Source organism: Culex pipiens, chromosome 2, assembly GCF_016801865.2.
Source record: "Culex pipiens pallens isolate TS chromosome 2, TS_CPP_V2, whole genome shotgun sequence".
Taxonomy (NCBI): domain Eukaryota; kingdom Metazoa; phylum Arthropoda; class Insecta; order Diptera; family Culicidae; genus Culex; species Culex pipiens.
In genome coordinates this window covers 64,671,216-64,685,721 of record NC_068938.1, presented here as the reverse complement: position 1 = coordinate 64,685,721, position 14,506 = coordinate 64,671,216, and the positions used below count along the sequence as shown (strand labels likewise).

The following is a 14,506-nucleotide window of genomic DNA, read 5'->3' as shown; positions in this document are numbered from 1 at the left end:
GCAGTTTACAAATTGAAAAATATTCCATATCAGATCTATACCTATTTTGTAAATATATTGTTCATTACAATATTCAACGAAATGCAGATAGTTTCTTTATTCTACAAAATCACGAAAAGATTTAAAAAGAACATTTATCAACACTTCTTTGAAAGAATACGCGAAAAATGACCTTTTTGCAATTCCGTCGTGAAACTACTTACTTTTCCTGTCAATCTTGAACGACGAAATAGCCTACTTTTCTGTACCAAAAATAACAGAATCGAATAGCAACACTTTTCAAAATAAATGCTGAAAAGTTCTACTTTTCAGCACTCAAATGGGTGCTGAAAAGTTGAACTTTTCAGCACTTGTTTTGAAAAGTAACATTTTTGAACATTTTTTTTTTATTTAAACGATTTATTGACAAAATACATGAAAATTAGAGATAAAATTTCACTCAGTGTGTGTTTTTTTGGAATTGCAAAAAATGTTGTATGGAACTCGTTGCAAAACTTGATTTTTTCAGCACTCTTCGTATTTATCCAACTCGGTGAACCTCGTTGGATAAATGTACGACTCGTGCTGAAAAAATCCTCTTTTTGCAACTTGTTGCATAAATTACTATTTTAACTTTTTTCTTAAATTTATTTTATTAATCTAACTTTTTGAAAACTCAATAAAATTAAATCAGCTGAATCGTAAATTCTTGACTTTTTTAGGTCCTATAAACAAATGTTAACATTGAGTGTTGAGTATTTCACCGCCTCCTTCTAAAAAAATGTCTATGTTGATTGGAGTAAGCGGGATACACTCAATGTTTACATTAATGTGTAAGACCTAATAATACACCAAAAGTTAAAGAAAGAGGGGATAGTCCTCACGAAAAGAAACGAGAGGAAAGTGCTATTTTGCGAGAGAATAGTCCTCTCACGTGTTCATTCGTTCATTGGAACAGTTCATCCTATTGAGTGGCTTATATGGACAAATGACCGCCACTTAGTCACCGAACCATGGTGGCTCATACGGCAAAGGAACGGTTCAATATGTCGAAGGTCTTGGGTTCGAGTCTCGGGACTGGTACTTTTTTTTTGATAGATGAACTTTTTTTGAAGATGAACCCATGAGTAAAGTACTCTCGGTAATCTCGGGATTTATCCTCTCAGTCCGCACACAGTACCATTTTACTACCGAATCGTGCTCTTTATCTTCTTGTATGCCGATGTCTAGTTCTGGGTGTAGAATCTAGAATTTAACTGACGGAAATTCTTCAAAATTTCTGAAAATTAATCCAATACTCCTATTTTTTAAACAAATAATTTGTGTTAGGTGGTATTATTTTGTATCTAGAACTATTGTTAACTTTTCTACACTGTTAATAATTCTACTAAAAGAATACATTTTTACGTTTATTTTGAGCAGTTTTTAGAGAACCGTGAAATTGCCGTGAAATTTCAATGTTTTGTAATTGGCATACCGCGTAATTTCGATTTTTTGCCGTGAAAAATCACTAGCCCTATAAGAATTACGTTCGAGAAAGGTTCAAGTTATTACAGAAAGGATTGTATGTTGTAATTTAGTCTTTGCTGTACCCGAAATCGTTGAAGAGTAGCAAAAATGGTCAAGGACAAACTTGTAGAAAGATTGACGGACTTTCAAAAATGAAAATACAATAAGAAAAATGCACCCAGAACTGGACATCGGCATTCGAGAGGATAAAGAGCACGATTCGGTAGTAAAATGGTGCTGTGTGTGGACTGAGAGGATAAATCCCGAAATTACCAAGAGTAATTTACTCATGAGTTCATCTTCAAAAAAAGTTCATCTACCAAAAAAAAAAGACCGGTACCGAGACTCGAACCCAAGACCTTCGGCATATTGAACCGTGCCTTTGCCGTATGGGCCACCATGTTTCAGTAACTAAGTTGCGGTCATTTGTCCATATAAGCCACTCAATAGGATGAACTGTTCCAATGAACGAATGAACACGCGAGAGGACTATACTCTCGCAAAATAGCACTTTCCTCTCGTTTCTTTTCGTGAGGTCTATTCCCTCGTTCTTTAATTTTGGGTGTGATTTTCTATTCCATTTTTTAAATTTAAGTTTCAAAGACAAATTGGGAAAAGTGCCGAAGATATTGGTTTTGGTTTTTTTGTCTCTTAAAATTGTTTATTTAAATTAATTTCATTTCATTAAAATCGTTTATTTATAAATTAATTTAAAAATGGCTCCAAACGACAACATTAAAAAAAATCAAACAAATTGATCATCTGGACCATTTTCATTTTTCCGATCAACATATTTTCAAGGAAAATAAATGGTAAAAGGAAAATCAATGGTAAACAAACCTTCAAAAATCAGCTGTTACTTCAAAAGTAAAAAGTAAAGTAAAACATCGGACAGTGTGACTTTCATGTACATTTTTCGGCAGACTTTTCGCGGTGTTTTAAAAACTCGATGTTCAGACAACTTTTTGAAACATTCAATAAAACATTTAATAAAATTGATGAGCCCAAATTGTGGTCTCACTTAAAATTCGAATTTTAAACACAAAAACTAAATGAAAATCTCATAAAAAATGCCGTGTGCATTCTTTTCAGAATGCCTGTCAAATGTCCTTTAAGTTTGAGTTAAATCAGCATTTTAATCACGAGATTTTTATTATTAACTTTAACTATATCTTACCACTTGTAGCATCAACAGGGTCAAAACTTACGCGAAGCACCAAGGGGGTCAAAAAAGTTGGAAATGCAACTTTACCCGGCTGTATCTCGGCTAAAACTCAACCGATTTGGATGATTCTTGTTGCATTCAATCCGGAAGAATGTCAAGAATCACCTCCGACAAGGTAGATCCAAAGTTGATGCGTCTACCTTAAGTTATAATAAAAAAGGCATTTCCTACCTTTTTTCCAAGGGTTGTATGAGCCCGGTGAAAATGCATTTTCAACTTTTTTGACCCCGTTGGGGCTACAAGTGTTAAGCATCACAATCTTAAAAATCACATTCCAGAGCATATTGAATCTTATTATACAGTTAAACCTCGCATAGTGCGCAGGCGTTTCGCTTTGTATTTCTTCGATTACTTTAAAGCGACATAATATTGTTGCACTCTTTTTAAATCTTATTGTAGATTGGAACAAGACAAACAAAAAGCTTCAAAAAAGTTGCAAAAATATAATGCCATGTTCAAGAAATTGACAAAATACTATGCGTAACGCCTGTGCACTATGCGAGGTTTTACTTTAGGTACAAATAGCATTTTCATTAATTTTACCATCAAATTTTTCAATGAGGAAAATTACACCTGTATCGGATCGACAAGATAATTGCGGATCGACAAGATGAGTGCATTTCACAATTAAAAAAAAACGACAGAAAAATTAAAAAAATTTACAATAAAGTTTGGTTTTCTCACCTTTTTAAAATTTTGTGTCGCGCCGTTCTCAGCTCCCATATATCCGATTTCGATTCTTCTTAATGCAGATGAAAGCTAGTGTGCTGAACCTGGGTGAGTTGCCTCGCAAATTTCGATATATCCATCTGTTTTCGGATGCGGCCAGACTTTTCAACAAAATACACAGTTTTCAAATGAAAATATGGTAATTTTTTTTTCATTTTCATATTTTTTATTTATCTCCAAAATTGCATTTTTCGAGCTCTAAAACCTCCCAAATTTTCATCCAGATCCATAATCTGGTTCTGGAGTTAGAGCCGTTTGATTTACCTACCAAAAGAAAAAAAAAATCCCTGAAAAAAGGTAAAAGCCCACCTGGTGACCTTCGCCAGCACTTTTCATTTCCAATTTTATCCGAAATTTCTTTCTACATTCATAGTACAGACCATGAGTGAGCATCTAAAACAAATTCGACATCGATCGGCAATCCCGATCAATTTTTAGAACTATTTACGTTTTGCCTTTCTTACTAAAGAAAGGTATTGGTTTTATTTTAAGGCTGGACGTCATTTCCAGCTTCGTAATTATGTCGATTCAGCATGAATTTTAATCAGAAAAATCGTCAAAAATCTGCATCGATTTTCGACGCTTCGTCACCAAGTCGACAAGTTGTCAAGTTGAGCTTCGAATACTGGCGCGAGAATGCTGGCGCATATATTTTGTGGCTCGATTTATACTCGTTTTGTAGTAGCTTGTCTACCGATGTTTCCTACAACATGTATGATATCGTAGCTTTTCGGTTTCTATTGCTCTGTCCTTTTTTGCATAACTGCTCAATGTTTATGCAAAAACTTTTGTGAGATAGATCATGCATTCGGCTACAATCAATTTGTTCCCCGTGCGCTCCTAAAATCGCCTAAATGTAGACTTCATTTTCGTAATTTTATTTAACAGGGTTCATTGGATTCCAAAAGGAGCTTTCCAAGCTTTCATCGTTTATATCGTTTTCAAAGTTTTCAATGCTGGCGTAATTAAAATAAATAGAAAATTTTGGAAACAAGACTTACATTTCAAAAGGGCGTAAATAGAATATTTGGCCATTTTGAAGTTTTAGTATTGATGCCAAAATATTCATAACCTTTTTTTATTATCAAGAGTTGAATATCGAACCATGAGTTCTTGAGATATCGGTAATCAAATAAGGGCTAATTGGACAACACTGAGAAAATCTCATTTTTTTTTATCTTGGCATGGCCTCAGTAAAAAAGGCCGTATCAACAAAGTTCGAAAAAGAAGGAAATTTTCCAAAAACGGCTGGCATGGACACTATTGTTAAAATTTGAAAAATAACTGAAATAATTGGAAAACGGTGCACTTTATCAAAATTTATCTTGAGTGCTTTTGATTTCAAGGACTTACAAAAATTAAGTAAATTTTTTAAATTATATTTTTCATATTTTTCTATATGGGTGCTGAAAAGTGGTTCGCAAAGCGGCCTCAATTTAGAACTGTCAAAACGGGATCAATTTAGTGTTAGCAAAATGCTACCAAGCAGTAGCATGTATTGTAATCGATCAATAATTTATTTAGTCAGGATTAAAACTAGTCGAAAGCGTCAGTTTATTGAGGTATTCGAAGTCAACAAATCTTAAAAGGCTTTTTTTGGCCACCCATCATTTAGTCTATATTCTATCACCACCTAATACCCGGGACTGAGATAAGTTGTATCAGCATTCGGCATATACTAAGCCTGATACAAACTATACTTTCCCATAATATCGCTACCGGTTAGCGGGTATTGGATTGGACCACACACACACACACCCATCATTTAGTCTATATTCTGTTGCACAAATTTTGTTGAAAATTTGATTGTCATAATTTTATTTATATCTTAAATTTTAACCTCCTGACACCATTACTAATCCAAAATCAATGAATACTCCCGACCCGCTGCAACAATAAATTGATCGTAAAATATTTTTGTTTCTAATAGCAACCATAAATACCACCCCCCTCTCGGACGCCATCAATCTATCTCATCCGCTGATCACTTTTCATCCAGCCGTCTGTCTCACACTTCCGAGCATCTAATTTGCGATGATTTTATCGCGTTGCTGCTGCCAGTTCAGTTTCCGTGTGGCAACACCCCGGGCCGAGATAGCGTTCGCCACCAGTTTCATTTTATCGATCATTAATCTCCGCTGCCATTTCGAAGGCAATGCGAACAGCTTTTTAGTAGCATTTTGAGACGTGCACGGAAAATGTTGATTAATTTTATCTTGATTGTGTTTAGTTTACTTTTTCCGCTTTTTATTTACAATTACTTAATTCCGAACTCTACTTGGCCTCTTCTGTTGAATTTTAAAGACTTCTTTTTTCAGTGTACTAAGCTCAGTGAACGTAACAGCACCAGACTACACTCAGCCCTGAAACCATGGATCTTCATCCCTTCGAGACATCCAGCATGGCTTTCTCCTAGGAAACCGAGGCCAATTTGTCCACCAACTGGCGACCGACGACGACAATCCGGGCAATGTTTAGGACTCTTGAACAGCTGCCAAGAACGTTGGCTGTGTACTGAGCTGGGTCTCCAGCTGCCACTACAACGACCATAACTCAGTGTCTGGTTTGGTGCACGCTATAAGATGGATGGAAAGTGCACTTTCTACTTGGAAAAGTCCGAAACAGTTCGGTCAGTGCAGTGGAAAGAGTTGACTGAGCTTTCGTTTATTGTTTTTCGTTTTCCGGACAGGAAATGTTGTGATTCAACTGAAGAAAGTTGGGTGAACAGTTTTACACTGATAATATCGAAGCTTATCAACTACCGCTAAGTGTGTTTGTATATATCAGGATATTAGATCATTTTACCTTTCCTTTCCCTTCCCAGCAAGACTAGAATTTCGAAGATCTGGAAACCCTGTCTCAGGCTATGATTACTAAAGAGATATTTATATACTTTTTTGAAGCCAGATCTCACTTATCTGCATGAAAACTATGTAAAGATCAATCATTGAACGAATCGTTTCATAGGTTATCAAAAGACTATCAAAACAAGTCCAAAATGCTGAATTTCTGGCAACCCTGTCTCAAGTTTTGACCACTTAAATAATATTTATAAACTTTTTTGAGTTTGGATCTCATTTATTTGTATGGAAACTATGTCCGGATCAATCATCCGACTTATAGTCAGATAGTTCTTTAAAAATACATACAAATGAGTCCAAATATTGCAGATCTGGCAACCCTGTCTAATGTTATGACCACTTAAGTGATATGTATGTACTTTTTGAAGCCGGATATTTGGTTTCAGTTGGTTCTATTCCAAAAACTATGTTTTTAACCTAGACGTACATTTTTTCATAACTTTTTATTTGAACCATTTTTTGATACGAATAGAGGAAGGCACTAACCGCATAAGCGGATAAAGTAAGTTTTTTTAAATCGGGTTTTACACTAAACATAAAAAAGATAAAATAAAGTTTTTCGGTTATGTTTTTATTTTGTGAGTAATTGCTATATATTTACGTGATTTATGTTCAATTGCAAAATTGAAACTTGTGCAATCTCACCTAAAACACAGAAATAAAAGCCTCTAAGCTACCTTCAGTTCTTATTCATCCCCACTTCCAGGAATCCGAACAAAAAAAACTCTCCAAGCTGATTGCAACTTTGCACTTTTGTGTGGAAGCATTTCCTTGTCGAACAAGTGACACCTTTTGTCACCGCGGCTTGGAAAACAAACTTCTGGCTGCCGGAGGACCGTTGGAGTTGAAGCTGGGAGAGAGGTACAAATACGGCCATGTTCCACAATCGAACTCACTTCTATTAACTGGTTGAGTGTCTGTGTGAGTGTGCGGCAATTGTGTGTAAGCAAAGTTGTTACACAATGATGACGACTGTTTCACTGTTCTACCTCATCAACGTGGAAAATTGTGGAAGTTGCGCGAGGAAAACCACATTCGGAAACAGTGTTGCCAATTTTTATATTAATATATTTTGCCTATTAAACCTTTAAGCTGTTTTTTTCTCACAAGACCTAAAAAAATCGATGAGTCAAGCATATTTTATGTTCCACATAATTTCTGGCAACCGTCCCAAAAAAGAGTCTTCCAGACAATCCCGGGGTGACGTAAACGAAGGAAAAATAAGTAAAGCTGGGAAAATTCGCTGAAGGAAAAGGAAAAGCCACATACAATTTCGTCAGCAGTCAGCTAGTGTGAGAAGGGAAAAAGAAAAACGACGACGACGAGGACGCTGACAAAGTGAACGAAACTCATCCGATTGGACTATTATTCAGTCGACACGATTTGACAACGTTGAAGGATTTAGTAAAAAATACATTATTAGAAAAAATAAAATTTCTTTAATAAAATCGGTTCTTATCCAGTAAAATTCTTTGTCTTCCCAAAACCTTTCCTTTAGTTTCTATAAATCTACAATAGGTGTCATCACCCAGCACACACACAGTGTCACCAGCTTGTACGTGTGTAAATGTGTTCTGACAACATTTCGCTACCGTAGAAAATAAAGCAAAATGGCAAAGAAATGCCAGGAAAATTCATGGACTCGCTCTGCTTCGGCTTCTGCTTGCGCTGCAACCTGTTGATACACCTGCTGCAGGGCTACGACATCGATTTTTCTCCCTGATTCTTGCCGACGGCCACGGAAATCGCACACGTTACATGGCGTGACACAATTTTGCCACTGCTGATTGGATCGAATGTCTATCGGTGATTCGAAGGACTAATTCGAAAATCGGAGCTTTGAAGGGAAAGGCAATTTTTTCAAGGTTATTCTATGATTTTTCCTCAATATTTTTACTTTAGGGGAAAACCTTTAATTTGGCAACTCTGTAGGATCTAGTACTCCGGATGCTTTAGGACCCGGAACGGTTCCGGTAGTGAAAATAATGGTTACACTCACCCACATATACATACAAGCTTTAAAGTTGTTCCCACGAAAGCAGAAATGATTAATTCTAGCATACTACTTTTTACTACAAAAAAAAGCAACAGACCGTGATAAAAATCATTGTGAAGGATTCAGAATTGATTTCTTTTGCAGAGCAGATTAAGTGTTCCTTTTTTTAAACTGCTGAAAAAGAGATTTTATAAAAGATTTTGGATGAAAAAAAACCAAAAAATAAAAAAACAAAAAACAAAAAAAACGAAAAACAAAAAACAAAAAACAAAAAACAAAAAACAAAAAACAAAAAACAAAAAACAAAAAACAAAAAACAAAAAACAAAAAACAAAAAACAAAAAACAAAAAACAAAAAACAAAAAACAAAAAACAAAAAACAAAAAACAAAAAACAAAAAACAAAAAACAAAAAACAAAAAACAAAAAACAAAAAACAAAAAACAAAAAACAAAAAACAAAAAACAAAAAACAAAAAACAAAAAACAAAAAACAAAAAACAAAAAACAAAAAACAAAAAACAAAAAACAAAAAACAAAAACAAAAAACAAAAAACAAAAAACAAAAAACAAAAAACAAAAAACAAAAAACAAAAAACAAAAAACAAAAAACAAAAAACAAAAAACAAAAAACAAAAAACAAAAAACAAAAAACAAAAAACAAAAAACAAAAAACAAAAAACAAAAAACAAAAAACAAAAAACAAAAAACAAAAAACAAAAAACAAAAAACAAAAAACAAAAAACAAAAAACAAAAAACAAAAAACAAAAAACAAAAAACAAAAAACAAAAAACAAAAAACAAAAAACAAAAAACAAAAAACAAAAAACAAAAAACAAAAAACAAAAAACAAAAAACAAAAAACAAAAAACAAAAAACAAAAAACAAAAAACAAAAAACAAAAAACAAAAAACAAAAAACAAAAAACAAAAAACAAAAAACAAAAAACAAAAAACAAAAAACAAAAAACAAAAAACAAAAAACAAAAAACAAAAAACAAAAAACAAAAAACAAAAAACAAAAAACAAAAAACAAAAAACAAAAAACAAAAAACAAAAAACAAAAAACAAAAAACAAAAAACAAAAAACAAAAAACAAAAAACAAAAAACAAAAAACAAAAAACAAAAAACAAAAAACAAAAAACAAAAAACAAAAAACAAAAAACAAAAAACAAAAAACAAAAAACAAAAAACAAAAAACAAAAAACAAAAAACAAAAAACAAAAAACAAAAAACAAAAAACAAAAAACAAAAAACAAAAAACAAAAAACAAAAAACAAAAAACAAAAAACAAAAAACAAAAAACAAAAAACAAAAAACAAAAAACAAAAAACAAAAAACAAAAAACAAAAACAAAAAACAAAAAACAAAAAACAAAAAACAAAAAACAAAAAACAAAAAACAAAAAACAAAAAACAAAAAACAAAAAACAAAAAACAAAAAACAAAAAACAAAAAACAAAAAACAAAAAACAAAAAACAAAAAACAAAAAACAAAAAACAAAAAACAAAAAACAAAAAACAAAAAACAAAAAACAAAAAACAAAAAAAAAACAAAAAACAAATCATTTTTTAAAACAAGTTTTAGGGGACATAAAATGCCATATTTTCAAGTTTACTTTAACTTATTTATTTATTTATTTATTATACGATGGTATTTATTTTTGTACGATGGGTTCACCGATTTTCGAATATACATGATTTTTTTTTCGAAAATTTTAGACAATTCATTGCATTTTTCAAACTTTATTGTTTGATTATCAATATCTCGGGAACTATTGGTTCGACTTCAACGTTTTTTTTTTAATTAGGCCGAGTTCCTAAAAACATCCAATGCTAAAAATAAAAATGTTTTTCTTGATTTTAAAAATTTCAAAAACAACTTTTTTTTCGGCGTGCTTCAATTTAAAATATCGCCAAAAATCGACTGGCACTGGAAAGAAGAACTCTTAAAATTTAAAAAAATATATGGATTGGAAGTTTTACTTGTTTTATGTTACTATGCCAATGTTTTTCAAAATTTAATTTTTTAGGTGTCAACTTTGGCTGTATTTTTTACTAACATTTGATATATTTAAAGTAACAAGAAGTATGCAATAATTATTGTGTCTATGACTATGCCTCTACACATTTTTTTACAACTTAAATGATAATGGTGTTATCTTATAACAGAATATGTTAAAAAAAACAAGCAAAAAATTGAAAAAGTGACTATAAAGACATGAAAAATAAGATAGGTAAACTGTAATGATAGGAGATGGTAGAATAGGCCAAATACTACCAAAAACAAACATAAACCTAATAAGATAAATGCAAATTAAAATACTAAAAATGAAACAAGAGAAGTAAAGTTTTTCGTAGAAAAAAATTTGCTCAAAATGACCTCCTGAACAAGAGAAAAATAAAAAAAAATCGAAAAAAAATGGGTAGTAGAGGGTTTAGAGAAAATTTTACCATTTTTTCCATTTAAATCGGACCATTAGTTCCAGAGACATCAAGACTCTAAAAAAGAAGGGCGTATTGAAAGACAGAGAAATTTTTTTTTCTATTTTTTCGGCTTATCGAATAATTCTGACTTATTTTACTCAAAATTCTGCATTTAATCAAAATTTCACTAAGATAATTTTTGTTTGCGAATTGGTTTTTCATTAAAAATAAAGTCATAACAATGTTTTATCTATTATATTTTTTATTTTCGAAAAAAACCCTATTGAAATATAACATTTACTTCTTAATTTTTTTTTTCCATTGCTGGAATTTTATGACAAATTTGATGTCCAAAAGATGGTAATTTGAAATTTGATGTCCAAAAGAGAAATTAAAAATCATAAGGGCATTTTACCGTGTATGCTTCAAAAGGTAAATTTGTTCCCATCACTGAAAACATCAAGGATTAACTGAATGAACTTTTCAAGTTTTATACACGGAGAGACTGTGCCCAGAAATTTTAACAATTAAAATTGTTGATTTTACTTTCGTAAATTTCAACAAAAGCGTACTTGTTGCGGCCAATTTTCAGTTAAATCAACCAAAATTAAGTAATAATTTAATAACCTGTTTGTTGAAAATGCTAAAGGCAAAAAGCTAACAGATTTCCCGAACTCGAATGAACGTGCTCGACTGTTAGCTTTGGTTTTAGAAAAATCAAGATTTTTTTTTGGTTAAATGTAAATATCAATTGGTTGAATATTAAAAAGATGAACTTGGGTTTGTTTACGTTTGTCATTTGAAGTCAGGATTCGAACAAGAGCGGTCGATTTGTTGAGTTTGTGTTGTTAATTGTGAAGTGAGAGAATGTGAAAGGTGAAAATCACACTATTTGGCTAATGTTGAAGTGCAAATCGAAGTGAACACTGTTGCAACTGTGGAGGTGCAATTGGTGAGTAAGCTTGTTGATGATTTCTTTGCAGGTGATAAACTATGAAGAACAAGACGAGGACATTCGCAATGAGGACCTCTGATGCGAGGGGACTTCATGACAATGCTTTAAGGAAAGGGAAGGGCAGTGAAAGGAAGAGGCGGGCGAACTCTTGCACGACAATACTTCGACGTCGTCGTGCTATCTTGTCGCACCCGCCATTTTGACGTTCCGAGAAAAACGCGTTTTAATGTTTGACCTTGAATATTCAAAAACGAGAGTACGCAATGTAAACAATAACAAACACGTTTTGTTTGGCTCACCATTCTGTGCATTGTCCCAAAGTTTGGTTGAAGTTGGTTGCTGGAGTCCCGAGTTATAATTACAAATGTTTACGGTAGTCTAGCTTGTACGTGCGACAAACGCATCCTGACTTTCCTGGCCTGAAATCCCTTTGGCCTTTTGTCGCACTTACATCAATTTTCATGGAGTGACAAGATAGCACGACAAGATTGAAACTACTTTCATATGTAAAGTGACAAAAATGCACGGAGTTTTTTCGGTTTTTGTTGAATATCTCAGGATTGAAATCGAATTTTGGGGATCTGTGAAGGTCATAAGGTGAGGCATTGTAAGCTGCACAAAATGGCGTTCTTAACTCAATTTGGCCCAAAATGCACGTACGACAAGTTAGCACGATGGCGACGACTTGCACGGGCAAATTTAACAAAAGGTTGATTAATCTAAGTAAGTATGGATTTATTTTTACATAACAATTTATCTGTTGTGATTTTAATTAGAAAACTGAATAATGAAAAACCTTCGTTCTTACGATGGATACAAATTTAATGAACCATTATTTTTTCAGAATCATCAACCATAAAATACATGGAAATGCGTACACATAATATTAAAATAAAAATTAGATGATGGGAAATGTCTAAAAAATAAAATTTATAAAAGATATACAAAAGAAGATAGAAATATTTTTAAAATGCTGTTAATAGAAGACTGTTAAATAAACTGGTAAGTAAAACTCTAAATATTGTTTTCAGGAATCGGAGTGTTGAATAAATTTAATGCAAGCTTGGTAAGTAGCATTATTGATATTTCTTCTTTCCTCATCATAATTAAATTTATTTACGATCCTATTTTCAGTTTATAGCCAAAATTAAGAATTTTGTATTAAATTACTAATAGATTTTATATGTCTATTTGCAGCAAAAGGTTCACTTTGGTGTAAATTCTGTGTCCAACCACAAGAAAAATAACTAAACCTGAGACCGTTGTAGATGATGATGACTTATCGGATGATTGCACAGTGATGGTAAGTGAATACAACACTTAATTTTATACAACATAATAACTTAACTTGGTGAAAATTTTGCTCGGTTTATATTTTTAAGGAATTCACATCTTTTTTAAATATGTTTAACAACATTTGTAACATGTTTTATTATTATTTTTTTAGATTTATGCAACGTAAGTTTTTCAAACTTTAATCAAACTTTACATGTTTTATAATAACAGTTAATAAAAAGTTTTGTTTTTATGCTTTTTAACAGTAATTTAATAACTTCATGCTAAAAAAAAATTAGTACAAAAAGTTAAAATTTTAGGCAGAATAAATGCGAATATTAAAACAACCAACATTAATTTGTGAGGCATTATTAAAAAATTTACTTCAAATTCAATAAAAATATTGCTAACAATAGCTAATTATTGACTACATGTACGAATATTTTTCTGTATTTAAGTAAGACATTAGTTAAAAATATAGCTAGAAATTCAGCCTGGCCTGTATCGTTAGATAATTAAAGAAAATATATATGAACACTTACATAAATTATGTCTAATTAAGAAATGTTTTGTTATAGACCACTAATAATTTGCTGCATGCAAAAATATTTCAGTTAATACAACGAAAAAAAATGTTGAAAAATAGTTGAAAAGTATGGTCCAGCCTGTTTTTTACAGAATATTCCACAATATTTCAGCTGAAAACAAGAAAAAAATAGTTAATTTTCTGAAAAAAATATTCTAGCAGACGACTGCTTGAATTTTTTTCGGCTATTTAGCCAACAAAAATGGCAATTCCAACTATTTTTTTAGATACTTTTAGTTATTGGTGGTCAGCAATTTTGGGTTAACAAAATCAACAATCGATTGTTGAAAAAAAGCCGTGTAAAAAATTAACCCATACTTTTAGTTAAATTAACCAAGATTTTCTTAGATTTGCCCTGGCCGGTCTCTCCGTGTGTGTGTGTGTGTGTGGTCCAATCCAATACCCGCTAACCGGTAGCGAAATTATGGGAAAGTATAATTTGTATCAGACTGTGTACATACCGAATGCTGATACAGCTTATCTCAGTTCCGGGTATTAGGTGGTGATAGCCCTCGCGCTGCTTCCAACGACCCATTTCAGAATGACAGAGCTCCTTGCGGTCCAATTCCGAGGTCGCTGGGCATTGTTTGGCCCCGCCTAAACATAGAAGCAAGCATCTGAAGGAAACTCGATCTATATTTAGACTTCTAATCCCCTCAGGCAAATCAGGGATCAGCGCGTATTTAATAATATGAGAAGAAGAGATAACATGTTTCAACGGATCAATTCACTGCTAGAGTGTAAACCTTCTGATGGCCGACTGCTTAGCGTCCCACACCACCACCACCACCAAAGGTGTGAGTTCGAATCCCACCTGATTCATTTTATTTTTTATTCATATTCAAATTCCTGATTACAAATTTCAAAGGTACCGACCGGGATTTGATCCCTGAACCTTCTGCTTGGGAGACAGAAGCCGTAACCATTAAGCCACGGAGCCGGTTTGCCCTGGCCGGTCTCTCCGTGT

General features: G+C 32.4%; 1 protein-coding gene across 2 annotated transcripts in view; it reads right to left on the bottom strand.

Annotated features, from left to right (window-relative positions):
- Nucleotides 1-14,506, bottom strand: part of LOC120418411 (dual specificity calcium/calmodulin-dependent 3',5'-cyclic nucleotide phosphodiesterase 1A-like) — a 673,125-nt gene that overhangs the window by 429,323 nt on the left and 229,296 nt on the right. The gene's annotated exons all lie outside the window — the stretch shown is intronic.